Below are 26121 nucleotides of genomic sequence, written 5' to 3'. Positions count from 1 at the left end.
ATGTGAGACATACTAACACAAAAAAATCATTAGTTATCTGAAATTCAAATTTAACTGGGCATCCTAGATTTTATTCGGCAACCCTGCCCAGGGAAAACTTGAGTCAGCAAGTCTAGTAGAAACAGAGGCCCTGAACACAACACCAGGCACACCCAGAAGCTGGGGGGGGGGGGGGGGGGCCAAAGCATAAAAAACAGGATATGCCTGAGGAATCCAAAACAACCAAACGGAATAAAAAAGGGCAACAAAAACTGAAGAAGGCATTACTGAGCTGGGGCTAGATGCTGGACCACACTTTGGGGACCAGCTCATACGGGGCTCTGCAGGTGAAGTCTCCCTCCTGGACAACCCCAGAGTGCTGTGGGCCTTCCTCCAAGTACATCTAGGCGTGTGCACCTGCCTGGTGGAGGGGGCAGTGTTCTACATGTCTAATACCCCTGCTGTCCTTAAGGACAAGAAGCACATTTCAACAAGACACTCATGTCTGCATGTCCCACTGCTGTGCTCAAGATGTATGCATTGAATTGAAAGCGTTTGATCCATCTTTCGCTCTAACAAGGTTCTGTCTCAGGAAGCTCATTATTGCTTAATTACTAGAAGGCAATTACTGAACATTACTATAATCAACTGCTGCAAGCTCACTTGCTTTCCATCAGCTGTTAATTTCATGTTATTGCAAGGTAATTATGCTCCTCAGCCAGGAACGTCAAACACCCACCTGTACTGTGGCTGCTCCTCATTCACCAGGCCGTAATCGCCAGCCTTTTTATATGGTCCCTTACAGCTTACACAATGCTTTCACAGCTGAGATCTCATCCGGACCTACCAATGATCTCATGATTGGTTCTTATTTAATATGCAGGTAAGGAAACTGAGGATTTAGGTGATAAAGTACCTCACCTTAAATCATATCCTAGTGAGCTGCAAGGTGACCTCTGTATCCTAGCCACCTAGAACTTCTCCCCTTTGCTGGAACACACTATGTAGTACCAGGTTCCTGAGTATTTGGACCATAATTTGAACACGTAATGTGTGCCAGGAACTATGCTAAATGTTTTCCATATATCATCTTACTTAACCTTTTCAACATCCTCATTAGGTAGGTATTATTATTATTATTATTCCCATTATACAAATAAGGAAATTGAAGTTCAGAGAGATTAATTAATTTGCTCAAAATCACACAGCTAGTGAGTAAAAGTGCACAATTCAAAACCCACATCTTTCTGGGAAAAAGTTAAATTGGAATTCTCTCTCATTCTTTATGCTAAAATAAATTCCAGATAAAGATCTGGATTAAAAAAAAAAAACAAAAAAAAAAAACATGAAAGTACCATAAGAAAGCATGATATACACACAAAATCTTAAAGTAGGGATGATCTTCTAAGAATTACTCAAAATCAAGACCATAAAATAAAGAGATTGACCAATGTGACTAATTAAAATTTTTTAAAATTCTGCACAGCAAAACAAAAAAGAAGAACTGATTAAAATATCTGAAATACATATAACTAAGGGCTAACCTCCTTAAATGCATAAAGAGTTCCTAGAAATCAATAAGAAAAATTGAATAATCCAACAGAAAAAATGGTCAAAGGACATGAGCAGATAGTTTACAGGACAGGAAATTAAAATGGCACTTAAATATTTTTTAAATGATCAGCCTCACTCATAGAGTAAATCAAACTCTAATAAACTTATAATTCATAATTATAAATTATAATTATATATTTTAATTTTAAATATAAATTATACTTTATAATGAAAACTATAATGAATGTTTAATAAGAAACCATTTTTCTGTGCAGACTGGCAAAGTTCATCCTGTTACTGGAGAGACTATGGAGCAATGGGGCCCTGGTACACTGGTGGTGGGAGGTAAATCAACACCACCTTTATGGAGGGCAATACTGTCTTAAAACAAAAAGGCTATTATGAACCCTCTGACCAGCAATTACACTACTAGGAATCGATCCTACACTTTACTCACACATGTGTGCAGGGACACGTGGAGTAGGATATTTATTACAACAGTGTTTGCAATAGCAAATATGAAACAACCGAAGAGTCCAGCAGGAGGAAAACGGTTGTACAGATTGTGGAAACTATACATCAGTGTACCCCACAGTCTACTATGGACATCTGCAATGCGTGTTAAGTGAAAAAAGGAAGGTGGAAAGTGACGTGTATAGTATGAAAAGGGAGGCATATCATTATATATCTGTATACACATGAAGGATCTCTGGAAGGATACAAAAGAAAACTGGCAACAGTGTTTGCCTCTGGAGAGGCTATAGTATCTAGCTCTTTCTAAGAAGGAAGATAACCTCCAACTCTTAACCAATTATACTCTAACCTTCTATTCAGTCTATAATAGTGCTGAAAAGTCAAGCCAGTTTTCTTAATACAGTGAGAGAGGGCTTTTTAAAAACAATCTGTTTGGGGTGCTCTATTTCTGTCTTTTTCTTTGCCTTCCTGCTGCACCCTTTCACATGACACGGAAGGACTGTCCCACCCAGACTCAGGTGGCTTTTTCCAGTTAATGGTGAATGTACCACTGCTTCTCTATTAAACCATATCTCAGCACAGCAAATCCCTGCATAGTAGATTCATTCTTTCATGCCAACTTCCCTCCAAACCAAGTACCCACCATATGACAGCCAAAACCAATAGGTAGAACAATAGCTTATTTGTGTCACAAATAAATATAAAACTCTCAGAAATTACTCTCACTGCACTCTGACACACAATCTTCCTAAAGAAGCAGAAGGAGCCCTTTTCTCCCCATTTTATAGAAATGAATTTGAAATCAAAAGAGTGTCTTGCCCTGGCTGGTTTGGCTCAGCGGTTAGAGCGTTGACCTGCGGTCCGGAGAGACCCGGGTTCGGTTCCCGCTAAGGGCACGTACTTCGGTTGCAGTTTGTCCCCGGCCCTGGTTGGTCATGCGGGTGGCAGCCACTCGATGTGTCCCTTCACGTCGATGTTTCTCTCTTTCCCTCCCACTCTATCTGTACAAAAAAAAAAAAAAAAAAAGGAAAAATATCCTCGGGTGAGGATAAAAAAAAAAAGAGTGTCTTGCCTCGGGCCATGCAGCGTGCCAGCAACAACCAGGAGAGCACTCAGGGGTCCCCTGACGCTACATCAGAGCTGCTGCTAGGACAAATAAGGTCTGTGGAGACAACTCCCTACTGAGCAAGGACACAGCACAACCACCAGAGAGGCTGGCATGGACCCAGAGATGACAGGGAGTTCGAAAGCAGTCCTTGGGGATATTTTTAAAGACATGTAAAATAATAATAATAATAATAATAATAATAATAATAAAGTAAGCCTAAGACTTCCACAGTATTATTTTCAAAAAGTAAAACAGCAAACTATCTTATTTTATTCTTTGTATATATTGTCTTCTCTATTTTCCTATTTCCTAGAAATACAAAATACATTTGGGATATCAGACATGTAAGGAAATAGAAAATTATTCCTTGAAACAGTGTTTCATCAGCATTATCTGAAGCAAATGTCTGATTCAGATTGTTGGAGTAATAGTACTCTGTCCTTCCATAGGGAGAAGGTGTCACTGCACTGAGCACAGATTTGGTTTCCTACCGAGAGGAGAAGGGAGGGCCCTGCACTGGACCCCCCCGCTCAGTTAACTCCCCAGGCAGAGCTCATTGGTTTTGTACCGTAGCACTAGGGCGCAGGTGCTTGACAGAGAGAAGTGGATGCTCCTGGAAATACTAGCACCTTGTTTCCCCGGGAAAAGGAAGATACCCTTCCCACTCATTAAGCCCTTTCCAAGATGGAGAGATTCTGTCTGCAAATCATGTTTGTTGAACTGATCTTTAAAAAGGCCCTTCCAGACCCAACTTGCTGTTTCCGTCTCCTGCACAAGCAGGCCAGGTCCCCTTTGTTGTCCTCCTCCAAAAATAATACCACCAGCAAAGAGGGGGGGGCAGTGTTTGTCCTGTGGCTCTCCTCGTTCTCTAAATCAGGGACTGTGTCTAATCTTTCCTCTGCAGAAGCTTTCCTGCCCCCGTCTGGCAGGCCGGAAGGACCTCCTTATCAGCATCTTCAGTCTCCTCCCCCGGGGGCTGAGCACACAGTGTAGCCTGGCCAGGCAGTCAGAGGTCAGGGCTGCCGCCTACAGTGGGCTCCAGGCTTCCCTCCTCCCCAGGGACCCAAGGCCTACCAAGGACAGAGGTATCTCCTTCCCTGCCAGGAGTCTGAACCTCTTTCAGCTGTTCACACAGATTCCTTACGCACTGGAAGCAGGAGAAAGTAAAAGGGAAGAAGGTGTCCACATGCTCTGGGACTCACATGGATGAGGATAAAATGTAGGAATTCGCCCGAGTTTGAGCAGCTTCCATGAGAATGACTATCTGTCTAGATAGGAGCTCTACACACACCTGCCCATTTAATCCTTGAGTCAGTGCTGTTGGGAGGGATTTCTCAGTTATTGTTCCTATCAATGAGCTTTCACATTTACACAGCACCTCAGGTTTGAAGTGCTTTTCTAATGGTCTAATCTGCATCTTGGCAAATTCCAATGTGAAAGACAGGTAGAAATTCTTTCTCAACATGGTCCCCCCCCCCCCCCACACACACACACACAGCATGCCAAAAGCCATCTGCCATGAAGGTCCACAGATTTTCTTTCAGAAATGTTGCTTGAATTCCCCCTCTGCTCCAGCTGGTCTCTGCCGCACCCACCTGGCCCAGGCCCTCGTCAGCCGTCACCCAGCCTGTCTCCTGTATACTTCTAATCAGGTGAAGTATAACACGGCACAGCCTTCCTCAATAGCAAGTTTTCCATTTTCATCAAAAGCCTTAACAATGTGCATACTTTTCGACCTCATAATTCTGCTTGGAAGACTTTTCCTAAGGAATGCTTCCAAGATGTGCACAGAGATTTCTTCACAAGAAAGTTCACTCCAGTATTACTTAAAATAAACCCCACAAATGGAGATAGGAGTAAACCTCCATTCATCAGAAGAGAGATTATACCTTCATAGAGCCACATGATGTAACATGATGAAATCTATACCTGGGAGGAAATACTTTTTTTTTTTATCCTCACCCAAGGACATTTTTTCATTTTTTGTTCAGATAGAGTGGGAGAGAGAGAGAGAGAGAAACATCGATGTGAAAGGTACACATCAAGTGACTACCTCCCGTTGGGGACAAACTTCAACCGAGGTACATGCCCTCATCAGGAACTGATCCCAGGGCTCTCTGGACCGCGGGCCGATTCTCTAACTGCTGAGCCAAACCGGCGCAGGCAGGAAATACATTTTTAATTTATTTTTAATATGTTTTTATTGAGTTTTTAGAGAAAGAGAAAGGGAGAGAGAGTTAGAAACATTGGTGTGAGAGAGAAGAATTGATCAGCTGCCTCCTGCACTCCCCCTACTGGGAATTGAGCCCACAACCTGGGATGTACCCTGACCAAGAATCGAACTGGGACCTCTCAGTCCAGGGGACAATGCTCAATCCACTTCACCACATTGGCTGGGCATTTTAAAAATGCTTACCTCTGGGTGGTGGGATTTATGGATAATTTATTTCCTATTTTATATATTTACGTATCTTTAAATTTTCTTCAATAAATATGGAATTTAGAAACAATATCCTTTACTGAATATCACAGGGACTCAATACTGGTAAGGGAAACATGAGACAGACACACACGTATACAGCCAGTGACCACCCACATTCAGCAGGCTCCTCCAGAAATCATGACTTTACTTGGTACAAACCAAAGCCCTTAGAGAGGTCAAAGCCTTCATGCACTGAGCTCACTGCTGGGAATTCACTTTCAGGAAAGAACCGAACAAACTCAAAATGCTAAGTGAACAAAAATGCTCATTACCTCTTATCAAGAGAACTGGAAACAGTCCAAATGTCCAACAAGGGACAGGTCAGTGTGGAACATCAGCACCCTGGAATGCAGGGCAGCTGTTAGAAATGCCAATTATGAACACTATGAACAAATATGGAATAATGTTGGCGGCAGGCTGTAAAATAAAAAGAATGCACAGAGCCGCATTTCAGGACCAGAGCTACGGAAAACAAGCACGTGAACAATGGCACTTCAAAGTAAGAACATGTGCTGTTTTAGGATTATGGGATTACAGGGAGCTTATTATTTTTTAAGTTTTGTCCTTTTTAAACAAGTTTTTAACATTTTGCATGTACCACAGACACATTATTTTAAAACGTAGAAAACACAGCAAGGGGGCCCTGGTCGGTTTGGCTCAGCAGTTACAGCATTGGCCTGTGGTTCGGAGAGACCCGGGTTCGGTTCCCGCTAAGGGCACATATCTCGGTTACAGTTTGTCCCTGGCCCTGGTTGGATTGTGCGGGTGGCAGCCACTTGATGTGTACCTTTCACATTGATGTTTCTCTCTCTCTCTTCCTCACTCTCTCTCTCCCACTCTATCGGAACAAAAAAAAAAAAATGTCCTCGGGTAAAGATAAAAAAAAAAAAAACACAGCGAGGGAGAGGATAAATTACCAAAAGGAACACGATCATTATCAGTATTTTCATGTGCCTCTCCCTGTCTCTTTTTCCTGTGCACTGGGTGGGATGGTTTGGATTTTATCACTGTAATCATGTTCAAGTTTTCTTTAAAGTAGTTACAAAATCATTTCAAAATCAGTGAGCTTAATGTAAGACCTGTAAGAGAAAACATCGTGTGGTTTTTTCAAGTTTTGTCAAGAGAACTGACCTAATATAATGTCTGTTTGCAACAACAATAAAAAAAGGCAGAAATATTGCACCACTGTGACAGAATAGACAGATTGATCAAAGTTCCTAATGCTTGCAGCAGACTCTTAAGCCTATTTCAGGAGCCATAAGCCAGGAGCATGTGTTACTAAAGTGCACGTAGTTGGAAATTAGGAGGATTTTACCAGATGGAAAACAGAGATACACTGATGAACTATGTTTTCAGATCAGAAAAAGCCTGAAGGTAACAAAGCTTGAAAAACAAATTAGTTCCTGAGTCCACAATATTTAACGTCCTTTACATCTCTTATGTCCATATTCTCCTGTGCACCTGCCCTGACCTTCACCGAGCCAGCCTGTCATACCTGGGCTGTAGCTGTCCTGCGCTGCCTGCTCTCTCTGCCTTCTTCCAACATCCCCACTCATATGCAGACCATCCACTCTGCTATCATCGTGCACAGGCCTAACTTACATCCATGCCACTCCCCCTGGGAGAGAAACTGGGACAGGAAAAATCACTATTCTAAGCAACACTTAAGCTCTGCTGCCCATTAAGTAAGTGTGGGCCATGAAGAAAGGGAAAGGGGGGCTGAGTGTAGGCCCTGGAGAAGGGGAAAGGGGGGCTGAGTGTGGGCCCTGGAGAAGGGGAAAGGGGGGCTGAGTGTGGGCCCTGGAGAAGGGGAAAGGGGGGCTGAGTGTGGGCCCTGGAGAAGGGGAAAGGGGGGCTGAGTGTGGGCCCTGGAGAAGGGGAAAGGGGGGCTGAGTGTGGGCCCTGGAGAAGGGGAAAGGGGGGCTGAGTGTGGGCCCTGGAGAAGGGGAAAGGGGGGCTGAGTGTGGGCCCTGGAGAAGGGGAAAGGGGGGCTGAGTGTGGGCCCTGAGATGGTGACAGGTATGGCTGAGCCTGCTGTCACCACTGAGGGGCTCAGTTTCCATAGGAGTGTGATGCTTTGTGCTTTTCAGACAACAGGGTCCCTCAAGACAAACCGACTATTCATCTCCCACATGCATGTGTACCAGAGCCTGCCCTCTGTTCCGGCTGCGGGAAAGCTGCTGTGTTGGGCCGAGACATGAGATGCCACCACTGACATAGCCAACCTCCCTCGGAGAGACACTCCTCACTTCAAGGACAAATGTAACTGCGCTTTTTGCCTTAGATGCTTTTAGAAAACAACCTCTGTACAAAAGGCTATGTGACTCCACGGCAACCTTTCCAAAGAACTAATCTGACCATGTCACTCCCACACTTAAATGTCTGTCAGGGCTCCCTGCTGCCTACAAAACCACCTGAGAGGAAGCACAGCACGCTGGTGTCAAGGGGCCAAGCTGCCTGAGTCTGAGTCCTGCCTCTGCCTTCGGTGACTTTGGGCAAGTTCCCTATCTTTTTGGTGCCTAAGTTTCTTCATTTGTAAAAAGGATAACAGTACCTACTCCTAAGGCGGTTGTGCAACTGAAGGAATGAATACAATGCAGCATGAAGAAGTGACCCTGCCATGGAAGAAGCGCTCAACTAATGTGACGTGCCGCTCCTATCCCTGTTGCTGGAGAAAGTTCACCTTCCCTAGCGGGGCACACGGAGCAATCCCGACTCAGCCCCTGCTCCTCTCTCTGGCTTTGTTCCTCCTGACCTTCTCGTTCCCACCACCACTGTGACCACACAGCCACTCTGGGCCCCGAGTGTGGACCCTGAGGCAGGTTCATCCCTCCAGGCCTTCACTCACACGCCCGTTCTCTCCTTGCTGTCTGGTGAGAAACCACAAATCTCTGAAACCTTCCTTGTCCCTCCATGTGAGTTAGCCACTCACACCTTTGTTCTTGCACTATGTTCTAAGGAGACTCTCTCCACGGACACTTTATTATCCTCACTGGCTCCTGTATTCTGATTTCCCCATGAGACCTTCAGGACAGGGCCCCTGTGAATTCCTGTCTGTATTCCCATTGCCTGGCACTCAGTTGAGCCTAAATACAGGGTGTCCCAAAAAAATGTATACAGGGTGTCTGCAGATTCTATGACATCTTAAAAATGAAATGTATTTTAGTGAACACTGGCTTTACAATTATCCAAAGTTGTATATATATTTTGGGGACACCCTATATTTATTAAATAAATGCAAAAGAAAAAGTGATCAGAACACACAAAAGCTGGGAATACTTTTCAGAGAACCTAAACAACAGAAGAGGAAATCAAATCCCAAAACACTGTGATCCTATGGAGAATTAATTGGCAAAGATCATATAACCAAAAAGAGAAGAAGAAAATTATAATTTCCCAAGAGAAAGCCAAACCTTGTTATAATACAATGTCTGTGTGTGTGTTGGGGGATGAGGACAGGAGAGACATTAGCAATGGTTCTGGACAAGCTTATGTTGACTCTTTACTGAATAATGCTTTTTAGCCCTGGCCGGATTGGCTCAGCGGTTGGAGCGTCGGCCTGTGGTCCAGAGAGACCCGGGTTCGGTTCCCGCTAAGGGCACGTACTTCCGTTGCAGTTTGTCCCCGGCCCTGGTTGGTCGTGCGGGTGGCAGCCACTTGATGTGTCACTTTCACGATGTTTCTCTCTCTCTCTCTCTCTCTTCCTCTCTCTCCCTCCCACTCTATCTATACAAAAACTGGAAAAATGTCCTCGGGTGAGGATAAAAAAAATAAAAATAAAAATAATGCTTTTTAAACCTCTTCTTCAGGAAAAAACAGAGTCATAGCTGACTGGAGAGTACCTTTCACTCTGTCCAGGGTGCAGGGCATGCAGACTGTAAGAAAGAAAGAAAACTAATATCTGTTAAATGTCTATGATAAGCCAGATACTTAGAAAATAATAGTTTCCGCCCTGGCCAGTTTGGCTCAGCGGTTAGAGCGTCGGCCTGTGGTCCGGAGAGACCCGGGTTCGGTTCCCGCTAAGGGCACATACTTTGGTTGCAGTTTGTCCCCGGCCCTGGATGGTCGTGCGGGTGGCAGCCACTCGATGTGTCCCTTCACGTCGATGTAAAAAAAAAAAAAAAGAAAAGAATAGTTTCCACTTATTAAACACAGTGTGCTAGACACAGAACTATTCACTTAGATGCCATCTCTCCCATTAAGTCCTCCCTGATCTCTCCTTCTCTGAACCTTTATGGCACTAAGTACTATAGCTCTTGATCATATTAAGTCTTTAAAATTATTCTCTGATTCAAATATCAGAATGAGAGTAACAGTACTTTTTAGTAGAATCATGGCTCTGTTCCACCTCTGACAAGCCAGGTCATCTTGGGCAAGTCACTTTCTGAGCCTCAGTTCCCCCACCTAAAAAAAGGAAATAAGCCTTGGCCAGTTTGGCTCAGCAGTTAGAGCGTCGGCCCGTGGACCAGAGAGGCCTGGGTTCAGTTCCCATTGAGGGAACGTACCTCAGTTGCAGTTTGTCCCTGTCCCCGGTTTGGGTTATGTGGTTGGTGACCACTCGTATCTCTCTCACATCGATGTTTCTCTCTCTCTCTTCCTCCCTTTTTCCCTCCTGCTCTATCTCAAGATAAATGCAAAAAATGTCCTCGGGTGAGGATTTAAAAAATAAAAATTGGGAATAATAATACCAAGTACCCACTACCTGGGTATGTATCCAAAATGTGTTAGCTCACTTTTCTGCTGAAACCCCTTCATTGCTTTCCATGGTTTTCAAAATAAAGTCCCAAGCTCTTCAATGTGTTCAAAACATCATCTCAATGTCTCCAGCCTCACTTCTCATTTAACTCATATTTCATACTCCAGTAACAGTCAATTCCTCAGGATGTTTCTCACCCCATGCTTTTATTTATCCAGTTAGTGAGTTAGTTACATTTATGTATGTGTGTATTTATTTGGGTCCCTTCAAACCCTGCACCCTTGTTCCTCCTTCTCGGGCACCACTCTCCTGGAAGTTTTCCTGGATGTGCCACCTTCCTCCCACGCACAGGTGAGGTCCGCCAGTGATCCCCTGACCACAGCTTAACCCACTGTGTACACTTGTTTACAGGAGTAGTCTACTCCATAAAACTAGGGTTCCTTCAGGGAAAGGCCTGATTTTATTTATCTTTGTGTCCCCAGCAGAGAGCCTGGTCTATACAGGTACTTACCCCTGTTTCACTTTTCTGATGCCCCCTTTTTCTTAAATCCTCACCTAAGGATACTTTTTTTCCATTTATCTTCAGACAGAGTAGGAGAGAAAGAAAGAGAGAGAAACAAACATCCACATGACAGACACACGTTGACTGGCTGCCTCTCACACAACCCCGACCAGGGTGGGGTATGGAACTGAAACTGAAGTACGTGCCCTTAACCGGAATTGAACCCACAACTCCTTGGTTCGGGGGCCGGCACTCTAACTGCTGAGCCAAACCGGCCAGCGCTCTGATGACCCATTTTTTCATCTATGAAATGGGAAGAATATCACCCACTTGAAAGGTGAGGATTAAGGTTAAGTATTCAAAGCTGACTACAGGATGGCTGGCATACAGCCAACCTTCAGTACATTTGATTAATATTCTCAGCATCTCCTGATTTAGCTTTCTTATTCTGTCCTTCAAGACCAGGCTCTTATGCTGGCCCTGTGCCCTGGCTGTGAGCCCTCTGTCCATCCATATCCCTCAGCAGTGAGAGGCCCAAGCTCCAGACCTGTCTTGGGCTCCCGCCTCTGCCATGCCCCCTGGACTCTGCAGGTGACTCAGCTAAGGCCCACATGCAGCACTGCAAACGTTTCTTGAGCAGCTTTGCACAAAGAAATTTCCCAGATGCAATGAAAGTGATACAAAAAAAAAAAAAAGGTTATGCATCTCTCGGGGAAGACAGGAAAGCCTTGGAGGAAGTGGCATTTGCACTCAACCTCGAAGGATGAATTAAGCTGAGAGGCTACTTCCAAAGTTGTGTGTGGTCCTCAAAACATAAAACTAAAATCACCTGCTTCTCAGATGAAAAGTAAATTTAGGAAATTCTGCCTACTACATACCCTTCTAGGAGACCCACAATGCACAGTAGCAAGGATCTGAGAAATCTTGAAAAAACCCTATTTAACTTTGTATAACCCAGCACCCCAAATTTGACGACTAATTCTCTCTTTCTCCTCCTAGGATCACAGCATCTTGAGGAACATATTTTAAGAAAAAACAGGTCAAGTGTTAGTTACCGTTGCAAATTTATATTTTGCAATACGACCTCTCATAGATAACACCTTAACACCAGATTTTTAAACAATGTAATCAGTAATTTTTAAAATTCTCCTGGCATTTTGCCCAAAGGGAAAAAGCAATGGAAGACTGTGCAGAACTAGGTAGCTCTCAAAACAACAAATATCCGCCCTGGCTGGTGTGGCTCAGTTGATTCGAGTGTCGCCCCATGCACCAAAGGGTCAAGGGTTTGATTCCTGGATGGGGAACACACCCAGGTTGTGGGTTCAAGCCCCAGTCGAGGCACAAACAGGAGACAACTGATGTTTCTCTCCCTCTCCCTTCCCCTCTCTTTAAAATCAATAAAAAGCATATCCTTAAACGAGGATAAATAAATTTCCCCATCCTTAAAACAAAAAGAAAAAAAAAACAAATACCCTCCTTCTCTAGTTGTGAAGGAGAGTGGACTTAAATCACAAGCTTTCCTCTTTTTTTTATTTAATTTAATTGTTCTTTCCATCATCATTTATCCCCCCTGCACCCTCTTCCACCTCCACCCACTCCTCTGACCACAAGCCTTTCTATCAAGCGAGGGGAACAACGCACCTCTGACCAAGTCCATTCCTTCTTTGGTAGGATGTTTACACTCCAGTAGCCACCCTCCCTCCCTCTCCAACCTGCTGACTGGGTAAAAAACACCAGACTTGAAAGCAAAGAGAATAGCATTGCATAACAGCAAGCCATGGGACAAGGCATGCTTTGCTCCTTAACATTTACCAAACAGTGGTACCAGTAAAGAGTGAGAAGGAAAGGGGCATTGTCTGCTGTCTGTCCCCACCCTGGAAGCACAGTGTTCACTGATCCAGTCTGCGAGTTAACAAATGTTCATTGGCAGCGAGGCATTGTGCTCATGATTCAGAGAAAAACAAGACACAGTCCTGCTCACAAACTATGCTTTGCAGGGAAAATAGGCAGGTAAACAAACTGCAATGCAGCATGCAAAGTGCAAGCAAACAATTCTATAATAAGAGGTGAGTATAAAATGCCAGCAAGGCACAAATGAGGGGCTCCTTTAACTCTGCCTAGACTGAAGGTCAGAAGAAAGGCGTGGTAAAATAAGAAGAGGCCCTGTAGTGCTCAGAAGATTGGAAAAGAGTTCTGAAGGCAAATACATTGAAACATATGTAAATAAATAAAATAGGGTTCTAGGGTTGGGTAGAACCAGGTAGGATAGAGCAGGACTGAAAAAGGGGGGAAAAAAAGAGCTGCCGATCTTCCTGAGATGGTCGCATGCCAAACAGCTGCATCTGATTTCACTGGTTCCTGAAACCCCACGGGAAGTCAGTGGAGTGCTTCTTTTCTTAATAACAAAATCGTATGAGGACAGGGAAAAAGACTGACTTAGCAGACTCAAGAAATCTGAATCCTAAACCAGATGCAGGGAAAGCTGAGAAATGAGCAAATTCAAACCACAGAATCCTTCCACGCCCAGACTGGCAGCCCGTGTACCTCGGGGCAAGCTGCTCAAAAGAAGTTCGGTCCCTACATCCTCTCCCCACCAGCAGAATTCTAGAAGCTTAGTCTCTGGAGAGCATAAGACAGAACTGTCTAGTATTTGCTTAAAACCATCTGGGAGAAGGGATTGGAGGAATACGGATGAGACAAAAATGTCCACGAAGAGATCACTGGTGAACCTGGGTGACGGGAGCATGGGGCTTCACTGTACGATCCTCTCTACTTTTGTAAATCTTTGACAATTTCCATAATAAAAAGTAAACGTGTCTCTGGTCTGGAAGGACCCGCACATTTGAAGGGAAACATAACAAAGGGCACAGTGTCTACTGAAGGTAGAGTGCCACACATCTTCCTACCAGAACATGTCACGTAGAACCACACTGCAAAGAGCAGTGTAAGACTCCTCCCGGTGACCCTGGCTGGTGTGGCTTAGTTGGTTGAGCCTTGTCCTGAGCACCGAAAGGTCACCGGTTTGATTCCCTATCAGGGCATATGCCTAGGTTGTGGGCCCGACCCCCAGTGCGAGGCATGCAGGAGGCAGCCAATCAATGTTCTCTCTCATCTCTCTCTCTCTCTCTCTCTCTCTCTCTCTCCTTCCCTCTCTCTCTAAACTCAATTCAAAACAAAATAACCTTAGGGGGAAAAAAACATATTAAAGAAAAAAGATCCCTCCTGGGTGAATGCAACCTACAGAAAACCTGAAGATGCTGCCTCAGGGGCTCCCCAAAACAGTCCAACCCAATCACCCTACAGGGAGGCTTAGAGTTCATAATCTCCATCCCATATTCAGTTTCCTGGCAGCTATTTTTTACAACTTTATTAAGATAGAACTCACATAATCAACTCACCTTATTGAAGTGTACGATTCAATGGTATTTAGTATACTCAGAGCTGTATAACCATCATCACTGGGATTGTTTATTAAGATATAATATTAGCCCTGGCCGGTTTGGATCAGTGGTTAGAGCATAGGCCTGTGGTCCAGAGAGACCTGGGTTCGGTTCCCACTAAGGGCACGTACCTCGGTTGCAGTTTGTCCCCAGCCCCGGTTGGGGTTGTGCGGGAGGCAGCCACTCAATGTGTTCCTTTCACATTGATGTTTCTCTCTCTCTCTCTCCTCCTCTCTCTCCCTTCCACTCTGTCTGAGCAAAAATGGAAAAATGTCCTCAAGTGAGGATAAAAAATTTTTAAAATAAAAGATATAATATTAACCTTTATTAAGATATAATTCACATACTCAATTGACCTTTTTAAAGTATACAATTCAGCAGTGCTTAGTATAGTCAAAGAGTTGTACAACCATCACCACAATCAATTTTAGAACATCATCATCACCCCCTCAAAGAAAACCCTGTACCCATTAGCAGTCACTCTGCATTTTACCTGCTCTCTAGCCCCAGACAACTACTAATTTACTTTCTGTCTCTTTAGATTTGCCTATTTTGGACATTTCATATAAATGGAATCATACACTGTGGGGTCTTTTGTGAGTGGTTTCTTTCACTTACCACAATGTCAAGGTCTTGGCAGCTTTTTTAACCCCCTGCCCTCTTAATCGGGAGCAACACAGCCAAGGATCACGTTCGGAGTGACATCTTGGGAAAGCCTCTAATAAAGATATAGACCACAGTAAACACAAAAAAAAGCAACTTGAAGGAAACAGATACTATGGGGGGGAGGGGAGGAGCAGGGGAGAAGTACCATTAATATTCTCACATAAAGGAAATAAAACTGCCTCCATGAAGTGCAAATAGGATACTATTAAAAAAAAAAAAAAAAAAACACTCAGAGCCCTGGCCAGTTTGGCTCAGCGGTTAGAGTGTCGGCCTGCGGTCCGGAGAGACCCGGGTTCGGTTCCCGCTAAGGGCATGTACTTCGGTTGCAGTTTGTCCCCGGCCCTGGTTGGTCGTGCGGGTGGCAGCCACTCGATGTGTCCCTTCACGTCGATGTTTCTCACTCTCTCTCCCTTCCTCTCTCTCCCTCCCACTCTACCTGTACAAAAAATGGAAAAATATCCTCGGGTGAGGATTAAAAAAAAAAACAAAACTCAGAGAACAAAAAAAAAAAAAAAAAAAAGAGCTTTTAGAAATTGACAACTTAATAGCCAAAATAAAAAATTCAACAAAAGGATTAAAAGATAAAGTTAAGGAAATCTCCTAGAGTGTAAAGTCAAAAGACAAACATATGGAAAACAGAAGAAAGAGGTAAATATTCTAGAGGACCATTACAGGGGGTCCACTATCTGAGTAAGAGAAATTCTCAAGAAAGAGATAACAGAAAAGAGAAAGAAAATTTCTAACAATATAATTCAACAAAACTGTGAAGAACTGAGGGGTGCAGGTTGAAAGGGCCCAGCACACCAAGCACAGTGTGAAACTGCAGAAACTGCAAAGAGAAGATTCTACAAGCTGGAGGGTGTCCTTCGCCAAGTGGTAAACAAGAGTCAGAAGATCTAGTAGAAACAAGCAACAGAGGACCCCAAGATAACTACCACATGAAGAAGCCAGTCAGCCCAGAGAAGTGTAACCCCAGGGAGAGACACACTGGAGATGTCATCACCAACATCCACTGCCATTAAACCCTCTTTATTTATTTATTTATTTATTTATTTATTTATTTTTCCCCTTTATTAATTTTACAGAGAGAGGACGGGAGAGGGAGAGAGAGATAGAAACATCAAATGAGAAAGAAACATCTATCAGCTCCTCCTCCTACACACCCTCTACTGGGAATCAAGCCCACAACCCGGGCATGTGCCCTGACCGGGAATCCAACCAGGACCCCTCAGTCCATGGGACAATGCTCAATCCACTGAGCCACACAGCTGGGCTGCATTACCCGTTTTCTAACATCACAATACTACTATCACACCTAGAAAATTAATAATAATCCCTTGATATTGGTCTATAATAAAATTTCCCCCACATCTCAAAAACACCTTTTTATAATTAGACTGTTATGAGCTAAATTGTGCCACACGCGCACACACACAAATGTTTATGTTGAAGCTCTAACCCCCAGTACCTCAGAATGTGACTGTCATTGAAGATAAGGCCTTTAAAGATGTAATTAAGTTAAAACAAGGCCTTTGGTGTGGGTCCTAATCCAACCCCCCTGATGTCCTTGTAAGAGGAGATGGGGGGGACCAGTGCTGCATGTGCACAGAGGCACAACTGTGTACAGAGGCAGGAAGAGGGTAGCCATTTGAAAGCCCAGGAGAGAAGCCTCAGAGGAAACCAACTTTGATAGCACCTTGATCTTGGGCTTCCAGCCTCCAGAACTATAAGAAAATACATTCCTGTTGTTTAAGCTACCCAGTCTGTGATATTTTGTTGTGGTAGGTAGCAAAACAATACACAGACTATCCAAATCAAAACAAGGTTCATTGGGTATCATTCTTTTTTTCTCTCTTCTCTCTCTCTCTCTCTTTTTTTAATCCTTACCAGAGGATATTTTTTCCATTTATCTCTAGATAGAATGGGGGGCGGGGGGAAACAGAGAGAAAGAAACATCAATGTGAGAGAGATACATAGATTGGTTGCCTCCCGCATGACCCCGACCAGGGCGGGGGACAAACTGCAACTGAGGTACGTGCCCTTGACTGAAGTCGAACCTGCAACTCTTTGGTTCATGGGCTGACGCTCTAACCACTGAACCAAACCAGCCAGCGCCATTGGGTATCATTCTTAAGCCACATTACTTTTTTCATTTTTTTTTTTTTCGATTTCTTGCAAAAGCCAAGTCAGTTGTTCAACACCAAATTTATTTGTTTGCTTCTTTAGTGTGTAATTTAATTTGTCATCATCCTTTGCCCTATATTTCCAATAACTCAAAGTCAGCTCCAGAGGCTTGATAAGACTTAGGGGTCAACTTTTAGGTAAGAATATTCCATAGCCCTGGTCAGTTTGGCTCAGCGGTTAGAGCGTCGGCCTGCGATCCAGAGAGACCTGGGTTCGGTTCCTGCTCAGGGCACATACCTTGGTTGCAGTTTGTCCCCAGCCCCAGTAGGGGTTGTGTGGGTGGCAACCAGTCAATGTGTCTCTCTCTTTTTTTTTATCCTCACCTGAGGACATTTTTCCATTTTTTGTTCAGATAGAGTGGGAAGGAGAGAGAAGAGAGAGAGAGAGAGAAACATCGACATGAAAGGGACACATCGAGTGGTTGCTACTCGCTCGACCCAACCAGGGCCGGGGACAAACTGCAACCGAGATACGTGCCTTAGCAGGAACCGAACCCAGGGTCTCTCTGGACCACAGGCCGACACTCTAACCGCTGAGCCAAACTGGCCAGGGCAATGTGTCTCTCTCTCATCGATGTTTCTCTTTCTCTCTTCCTCCCTCCTGCTCTATCTGAAATGCAAAAATGTCCTCGGGTGAGGATAAAAACAAACAAACAAAAAAGAATATTCCATAGGTGGTACTACATACCCTCTTTTTAATGTGACAAATTGTGATATGTAAACTCTGATTCTGTTTGCCTTGACCATGTGCTAATGAAGTATCCGCTTGTCCCCTCCTTGCTGTCTGTCTGGGTTACAGTTCATCCCACAGGTAAGTTTTGCTTTGACCTACTCTCTGAAAGCTAGAGATAGGCCATAGAGACAGAGCAGGAAAGACAGAGAGAACAGCCCAGTCTCTGTGACCATATCCCACCAGATGTCCAGTGCCTGGCCCACTCTACCGTCCCATCAGATGCCCCAGTAGTGGTGGGCCTCATATTTCCTAGGATTCACTCACCGTCTTGCCCATTGACTTCCCCATTAGGACCTTTTGGAACTCCCAGGGAAGGTAAAGCCAGACAATCAACCCAAGTAAGATCAGTTTATGTTTAGATCTAAGAGTGGCATGTTGTACTTTTCTTATAAAGCTTGCCAGATTTATTTATGTTTGCATTTTTTTAAATGTTTTTTCTTTATTTTATTGATTTTAGAGAGAAAGAGATAGGAAGTGAGAGAAACATTGATGAGAGAGCACAGTAATTGTCCACCTCCTACATGCCCCCCACTGGGGATTTGGCCCACAACCTAGGCATATACCCTGACCGGGAATTGAACCAGCAACCTCTTGGTGCATGGGTTGATGTTCAACCACTGAGCCACACCAGCTGGGCTTGCATCTTAAAAAAAAAAAAATTAAACAATATATAGTTTAGTAATATGAACATGGGTGATTAAACCATAAAGAAAAGTAAGGGAATGATAAATACAAAAGTCAAGATAATCATTGCTTCTGGTGAGGAAGGAAAGGAGACTGGATTTGGAGGCACAGGGTACAGAAGCAGCTTCTAAGGTACCAATAATATTCAGTTTGATAAATTGCATGGTGGATAGACAATTTTCATTCTATTATTCTTCTTTAGACTGTAAATGTATATTTAAAATACTCTTTGGTTGTATGTGTTCCATATTACTTATTTTACGTGAGCAGAGCACTGTAACTAGAACACAGGGCTTGAAGTATAGAGTGAAAGGAGGAATGACTGGAACTGAAGTTGACTCTGAAGGCAACTGGGAGTCTCAGTGATGCTCTCTTGGGAGTACCTACAGGGGATATTTATACCCAAGATCAGTTACAATAGCTTTCTCACCATCTATCTATCTATCAAGGAAGATGTCAAAAATCATTTTTTTTCCTACTAAGTTATCCAGAGATGAAATATCCAGCACTGTAACCCTTTCACTGAGAAACTTAATGAGGTGTTGGTATGTTTTTTCCAAAGAGAGGAGATTCAACTTGCCCTAGGGAACACGTCTGCCTCCAATTCTTAAAACAAAGCTAGGAGGGATGCCGAACAAATGTTCTAGATGGCAGAATTGGGATGTATCTTGGTGAGCTGGAGTGACAAGTCAAATCTAGCCCAATTTATATCAACATCTACCATTTACAGAGAACATATGATATGCCAAGAGCTTTACATAATGTATCTCATTTATTCCTCATAACCCCACTGGGAAGCTGAGACCCAGGAAGTAACTTGCCCAAGGTCACAAAGAAAGTCAATAGCTGAGTCATGATCTGAACCTAGGTTTTTAGATTAAAGTTTCGATCTCAAGTGAGATTTCTTTAGTTACCAGATATTAACATTTAAAAACTGGTTCTTCTTTATTCGATTCAGTCTGTCAAACTCAGAGACCTGCCACCCAATCCCAAACCCTTTGGGCATATGAGGGTATCAGTACCTCAGAAAAATGATTACATCGGACTGATTTTATTCATGAAGGTAACATTCGGGGACCCTCTGACAGCTGCCAGGAAAATTCTGTCTGCCCTCAAGAGCAAGGCTGTCATCAAGAGTCAACTGTAAGAGGATTCCCAGCTCAGCTATGTCTGCCTTCCCATCTATATTTAAGACTTTGCAAAATTCAAACCCTGCTGTTGTAGACCGTGGTTCTTTACACAAAGGGTGCTGAGCAAGTCCCCTTAGCCAGCCTGTTCCCCACCTTCAATTTTCTCTCGGCCTCAGGGCCACTGTGATTTGATGGGTGTGTGAGGCTGAAAGAACAGCACAAACAGCCATAGCCAATGGAGCAATCCCGAAAAACAGCCAGAGAATTTTAATGAAAACCAGAAAACTCCAGGCCACTAAATCCAACTGCAGTTCAGGCCCGCCAGCCCCTCCTCCTGCAGCTAAGAATCCCTGAGCCAGCATCGCCCCAAACAGCAGGGAGAAAAATCCATTTTGCATTCAGCAGCCTTCCACAGCAGCCACTTTCCAGGGTCATTTCGGTGACAGGCAGGGCACACTCTAATCACAATAGGACCTAGGGATCCTGAGAGACACAGGGTGTGGCAGCAGCAAAGATCTGAGCCAACATATTATGAAACAGGCATTTTTTTAAAAAGTGTCTCTTTCTGCCAAAGCTGTCTGAACACAGCCGCATACAAAGCTAGTTAGGAATCTTAACAAGCTTAAAGGGACCATATTTCAGATACTTAAGAACTACAGATAAAGGACATTAATATTTTGAGCACTTGCTATGTGTCAGGCCCTCTTATCTCATTCTACCTTCACCTTGAGGTGGGAATTATAAACTGCATGCAACGAATAAGAACACTGACTCAGGGGTTAGATTACTTGTCCGAGGCACACAGCTGGCAGGTGGTGAACCAAGATTCAAAGTTCAATGTGGGTGAGGCTCATCAGAAATAAATACAGACTCCTGACCTGTGCTGCCTAATAAAAAGAATCATCATTTACTGAGCATCGGCTATGGGCCTGGAACTAAGCTAAGATTTCTGCATGCTATATCATCTAATCCTCACAGCAACCAAGTAAGATAAAAAGCATTATTATCCCCATTTTCAGTGAGGAAAGGAAGTCTAGATGTTAAAGAATTTGGTCAAGGTCATGACATTGCCAGGACCTGATCCCAGGTCTATCTCATTTAGAGCCTCCGTGGTAAAACACACCTGTCAGCCTACAGAGGGGAATCACCTAGGCCATCATGCCAAGAGAGCAAATTGCATAGAGACTTCTGCCCCCCTTCCTGACAGGAAATCTACATGCCAGGGTTACCTTGTAATTCCTCTAGCATTCCTCAGTGGCAGCACAGAATCACTGGCTCTGGATAGGCCGACGGTGACATTTCCCCCTTCCCGTGGACTGTGGGTGCTGCTGACACTGTACATGTGAAGGAGAAGGCTACTTCCATGGTTCTCAGATGCTTGTGAGTACAGAAGCTGACTGCTCCCTTCTGCGGGCTGTGCTCCACAGGCCCACACACCTCACAGCAACCTCCACCCACCCCCGAAAAACAGCTCACAGGCTATTTTGTATTCTTAACAGGAGACCATGTGCCTCCTCTTAGAGCCACTGTGATTTCCCAAAGGAGACAACTGTCTAGACAGAGCATCCCAATCCATCTTGACCAGAGATGGCCACAAGGTCATGTTTGAGCATGTCCTTTTGGGGACTGTATTCAATGGCCCAGGGAAGGCTCTGGCTTGGCAGCCCTGGGTTATCAGACTGAGCATCGCTCTGCACAACAACTGATATCCAGGGTTAGAACTGCCTTCCTTCCCAGCCAGGCAGGCGTTACCTCAGGGGAGTCACAGGCATCTTACACACCCAGCTATGAGTCACACGCACACAGGCACGCTATATAAACAGTGCCATTAATCAGGCTGAAACTTCACAGAACTCTTGTACACGTGTTCAGAATTCAGCATCAGGCTTTGAAGTGCACTGGACACCTAATGTGCACCAGGCAATGTGACAGGTACATTCCCAGCTGATATCTTAATCTTCACAACATTCTGTGACATAGATAAGATTGCTGTTATACAGGTGAGGCAACAAAAGCCCAGAGAGGTAACATACTTTGCCCAAAGTTACATAGAAAATGGCAAAGCTCACCCTGGCCGGTTGGGCTTAGCAGTTAGAGCGTCGGCCCTCAGACCAGAGAGGCCCAGGTTCAGTTCCTGCTAAGGGCACGTATCTCAGTTGCAGTTTGTCCCTGGTCCCAGTTGGGGTCATGTGGGTGGCAACCACTCGATGTGTCTCTCTCATATCACTGTTTCTCTCTTCCTCCCTCTCTCCCTCCCACACTATCTGAAGACAAATGCAAAAATATCCTCAGATGAGGATTTTAAAAAAAGAAAGAAAAAAAAGAAAATGGCAAAGCTCAAATACATTAAAAAATTTTTTTATTTATTGATTTGAGAGAGAAAGAGAATGTTGATTTTTTTGTTCGACTCATTTATACATTCATTGGTTAATTCTTGTATATGCCCTAGAAGGGATCAAACCTGCAACCTTGACGAATCAGGAGATACTCTAACCAACTGAGCTGCCTGGCCAGGGCTCAACTCCACTTTTAATATGCCTCCACCCCCTTACATTCAGTATATCATGAAGCCATTCATTAGTCCTCAGACATTCATGAAGCACCTTCTGTGGACAGCTACTATGCCACTCCAGAAGATACAACTGCCAAGGTGATAGCTCAGAACCAGGGATCAATGAACTTATGTTCTCATGAAGAGAGAGAGCACGGTGATCTGAAAGATAGATACAGGATGATAAGATTAGGGCCTCAGATGGGTGATCAGGACAGGCTTCTCTAGGAAGTGGCCTTTGAGCTGAGACCTGAAAGGTGAGACTAAGCCAGCCATCTGCAAAGCTCAGAAAAGGAGAGTGTAGGCAGAAGGAACCGTGCAAGGGCCGTCTGCAGGAAAGCGCTTGGCATGTCTGCAAGCGAAAAGGCACCAGGACCAAGGCTGAGTGAGCAACAAGGAAAAAGAATGAGATGAAGCAGGCCTTCTTTACCACAGAAAAATTTGGATTTTGTCATAAAAGCAAAGGGAAATCAAAGAAGAGTTTTAACTGGGTGAGTGACAATCTGACGTGTACCTTAAAGACAGAATTCTGGTTCCTGTGTGGCAGAGGGAGTGCAGGGAGGGGCAGAGTTGGGAATGGACAGACAGGAGAGGAGTTCGGGTGGGGAAAATGAAATGAGCTGCCAGGGTACTGATGACTTTCCTGTCACACTGTTCAAGCATAAACCAAATGACCCCCTAGGCGAGATGCTTAAATAATTCAATAGTAGGCGGACAAATTCCCCTACACCTAAAATCCTAAACCCTAGAATTCTGTGGTTTTAAGATAAAATCTTCATTAATCGACTTTCAGAACTGAGTTTCCACAACTTCCTTGGTAAATCCAACCTTTCAAAAGGCAAACAAGAACAATATTAGCTTATTTCTGTCAATATAAAGTGACTCCTAGTTTACTTCTAAAAAGATTTGGTATAGGTTAAAGGCAAAAACTGAAATCAGATAGCCTAGACTAGCTCTGTAATCTCTGGCAAGTAACTTAAATCCATTGGGTCTTAGTTTCTTTCTTTGAAAAATAAGAAAAATAATGCCTAATTCAGAATAATTGTTGTACAGACCCAAGTCCAATGTCTGAAACATTATAATAAAAATAATGATGACTGACATTTATTGAGCCATTACTACATGCTTGTGTGTACTATGTGATCTATGTGCATTTTGACATCTAATCCTCACACACACAAAAAAACCCAGAAGGTAGACACTATTACTATCTCCATATTAAAAATTAGGAAACAATCCTGGCCGCTTTGGCTCAGCGGTTAGAGCGTGGGCCTGCGGTCCAGAGAGACCCAGGTTCAGTTCCCACTAAGGGCATGTACCTTGGTTGCAGTTTGTCCCTGGCCTTAGTTGGGTTGTGCGGGTGGCAGCCACTCGATGTGTCCCTTTCACATCGATGTTTCTTTCTCTCTCTCTCTTTCTCTCTCTCCCTCCCACTCTATCTGAACAAAAAATGTAAAAATGTCCTCGAGCCTTGGCCAGTTTGGCTCAGCGGTTAGAGCATCAGCCTGCAGTCCACAGAGACCCGGGTTCGGTTCCCGCTAAGGGCATGTACCTTGGCCGCAGTTTGTCCCCGGCCCTGGTTGGGTCGTGTGGGTGGCGGCCACTCGATGTGTCCCTTTCACATCGATGTTTCTCTCTCTTCCTCTCTCTCCTTCCCGCTCTATCTGAGTAAAAAATGGAAAAATGTCCTCGGGTGAGGATAAAAAAAAAAAAATTAGGAAACAGCCCTGGCTAGTTTCGCTCAGCGGTTAGAGTGTCGGCTTGTGGACCAGAAAGTCCTGGGTTCAATTCCCGCTAAGGACGCATACCTCTGTTGCAGTTTGTCCCTGGTCCTGGTTGGGGTCGTGTGGGTGGCAGCCACTCCATGTGTCTCTCTCACGTCAATGTTTCTCTCTCTCCTCCCCACTCTCTCCCTCCCACTCTGTCTGAAGATGAATGCAAAAATGTCCTCGCATGAGGATTAAAAAAAATAATTAGGAAACAGATTTCTAGAGGTTAAGTAACTCATCCAAGAGTCATGTAGCTAGTTATTGCTCACATTAGGAAAAAAAACAAGCAAATAAAAAACTTCAACAAAAGTTTACAGAAGCCCTGGCCAGTGTGGCTCCATGTTTAGGGCACTGGCCTGTGCACTGAAAGGTCACAGGTTCAGTTTCCAGTCAAGGGCATGTACCTGGGTTGCAGGTTTGATCCCTGCCCTGATCAGTGCACACACAGGAAGCAACCAATTGATGTGTCTCCTTCCCATCGCTGTTTCTCTCCTTCTCTCTCGCTCTCTCTCTCTCTCCCCTCCCCCTCTTCCTCCCTTCCACTCTCTCTAAAAAAAAAAAAAAATCAATGGAAAAAGTATCCTAGGGTAAAGATTAACAACAACAAAAAAAAAGTTGAAAGAAAAAGACAAAGAAAACCACATTTACATAATTTGAAAAAAGAAGATGTAACCTACTGTTAAATTTAACAAACAATTCAATTCACTGACTAGACATTTAGTAAATATTTACTGAACATATAAATGAATAATTGAATGGATAAATCATTCCAAAAAACATTTATTGAGTTCCTACCAGGCATAGCATCAAAATATAAGGTTAGAGAGAATTCATATCAATGTAATTCAAAGTTTGCCATTAAGACCACAATCTTTTATATTTTTTTATTTTTGTTACAGATGTTTCTCCTTTTTCCCCCCACGGACACCCTCCTCCCAATCCCACCCCCCACCCCAGCATTGTTGTCTGTGTCCATGGTTACACATACACACATATAAGTTCTAAAACCACAATCTTCGAACTGCAGATAAACTGCCAACATAATGACCCGTAGTCCACAAAAGAAGATCCTAAGAAATATCATTCTCATACAGACCAAAAGAAGCCGGAATAACTGTTGTTCTTCCTTAGGGAAGTCAAACTGTTAGAGGGGTGCTCAGAGTAGCTGGCAAAAGACAGAGCAGTCAATAAATGGAAGCCTAAGAGTAGTCTCAAAGAAAGGATGAGAAGAATTCCAAAGGAGGCGAAGTCTGACTTCATAACCAGGAGTTTGTTAATGAACTTTGTTAGAACTGTAGGAAAGGACACCAAGTCTCAAGGGCATTTGAATGAAAGGGTTAAAAAGAAAGTGAAGGCAGTCCTTTTAAACGTTTGGTGATAAAAAGGAGAGGGAGCAAATAACAGCCTGGTGGAAAGCAGAAGGACTGCGGATAAGTGTAGAAGGTGAGGAACAGGAGCCAAAAAAAGAGAAGCTGAAGACACAAGACAGGTAAAGGAGAAACAAGAAAGAACTAGGGGGACCAGACCCAAGGAAGTGAAGGGGGGCAGGACAGAACACACAGGGAACAGCTACCCTTGGAAAAAGAGAGGTCACCTTCTGCACTGTGACAAGAATGAAGGAGGAGAGACTGTAATGTATGGGCATAGTGAAAGTTACTCTGATTCAAGCTTGATGAATACAGAGAATGACTATTAGATAACATCATTTGATCTTAAAAAGATATTGATTTTCTTGGGCCACTCAAAATTGGTATTGAAAGGAGAACCATCATGTGGACATAAGTTCTATACAGTTAAAAATCAGGCTTATTGAGATATACTTATATTCTGTTTCTTACTCTGGGTGCTGGTTATACTGGTGAGTTCAGTTTGAAAACTTCACCAAGCTATGTGTTTACATGTACATTTCTCTGTATGTTCATTATATTTCAATTAAAAACGTTTTTATAGCCCTGGCCGGTTTGGCTCAGCAGTTAGAGCGTCGGCCTGCCGACCAATGAGTTGTGGGTTCAATTCCGGTCAAGAGCACGTACCTTGTTTGCGGTTCCTCCCCCGCCCTGGCCCTGGTCAGGGTCGTGCATGTCTCTCTCACATTGATGTTTCTCTCTCTCCCTCCCTCCCTCCCATTCTATCTAAAGAAAAATGGGAAAATGTCCTTGGGTGAGAATTT

General features: G+C 43.9%; 1 protein-coding gene across 3 annotated transcripts in view; it reads right to left on the bottom strand.

The window, feature by feature from the left end:
* The window catches only part of RAB30 (RAB30, member RAS oncogene family), a 75253-nt gene that overhangs the window by 22154 nt on the left and 26978 nt on the right, over window positions 1-26121 (bottom strand). The window contains exon 2 of one of the 3 annotated variants that reach the window (XM_036258982.1): window positions 14854-14953. The exons of 1 other annotated variant lie outside the window; for it this stretch is intronic. The gene's annotated coding sequence lies outside the window, so the exon portion shown is untranslated. Of the gene's footprint in view, window positions 1-14853; window positions 14954-19784; window positions 20165-26121 lie in introns of those variants that run through there. One more of the 3 variants, XM_036258984.1, reaches the window with a different exon arrangement.

This window comes from Molossus molossus, unplaced genomic scaffold (assembly GCF_014108415.1).
Source record: "Molossus molossus isolate mMolMol1 unplaced genomic scaffold, mMolMol1.p scaffold_m16_p_13, whole genome shotgun sequence".
Taxonomy (NCBI): domain Eukaryota; kingdom Metazoa; phylum Chordata; class Mammalia; order Chiroptera; family Molossidae; genus Molossus; species Molossus molossus.
This window is presented reverse-complemented; position numbering and strand designations above follow the sequence as displayed.